Below are 891 nucleotides of genomic sequence, written 5' to 3'. Positions count from 1 at the left end.
GATTTAACAGCCGGGCAGAGGCGGTGCTGAGGGCCAGGGTTTGGGGGTGGGATGGCAGGGGGAGGGGAGCGGTTGGGCTGGGGGAGCTTAAAGGGCTTTGCCAACCTAAATGATTCTATGATTCTATTCTGTGATTCTGTGATGCTCATCCTTCTGAAGAATAGCTCTAGCCCTTGCACTTCCCATCCTCCCAGAAGGGAACGGGCAGAGAGAACTGAATCACACCCTGATTGCTATACCTGGCAGGGGTCTGACTTTGGGTTTAGGGAGTCCTGAAGTGTGACATTATTTTGCTGGTGGATAAAGGGGATCCAGGAAAATGTCCCTCATGGTCTTGGTGGCCATGAGAGCGAGACAGGGCCAGAGTCACATTTCCTCGCTGTGTTTCCTGGGCAAGCTTTAAACTGGGGCTGGAGGGAAGGAACAATTTCCTTCTTGTGCGGCTTCAGCAGTTCTGTGGTATCTGCCTTTAATCATTAAATGATTTGGGGAAGAAATACCAGCCCAGAGGCATCCCTGGTCCCGTCCCGCACCCTGCACGTGGACACAGATGGGGAACCAAAGCCTGGATGTGGCCATCCCCTAAACTGTATTGGATCCTGATTCACTTACACCACCTCCTCCTTCTGGTGGCAACAGGAGGTGGGGGCATTTTAATATACACGACTTTCCCTCGCTTCTCCACTCTCTTCTAGACAAAAAAAAAAAACCAGCAAGGGAGCTGCGGTGGGGCCCCTGAAACTTTTGCAGTGGGTTTTTTTCTTTTTCCTCTCCTTCTCAGAAAGACTATAGAGCCCTGAGTACATATTTGCTCAGTTTGCCCCATACTTAAACACACACAGATGCTCAGCTCCCCTGGGAAACAGGGGCTCTCCCACCCCACAGCCCCCC

The sequence above is a fragment of the Egretta garzetta genome, unplaced genomic scaffold, assembly GCF_000687185.1.
Source record: "Egretta garzetta isolate BGI_Z169 unplaced genomic scaffold, ASM68718v1 scaffold275, whole genome shotgun sequence".
NCBI lineage: Eukaryota > Metazoa > Chordata > Aves > Pelecaniformes > Ardeidae > Egretta > Egretta garzetta.
The sequence above is the reverse complement of the archived record's forward strand: the minus strand, read 5'-3'. Positions refer to the sequence as shown.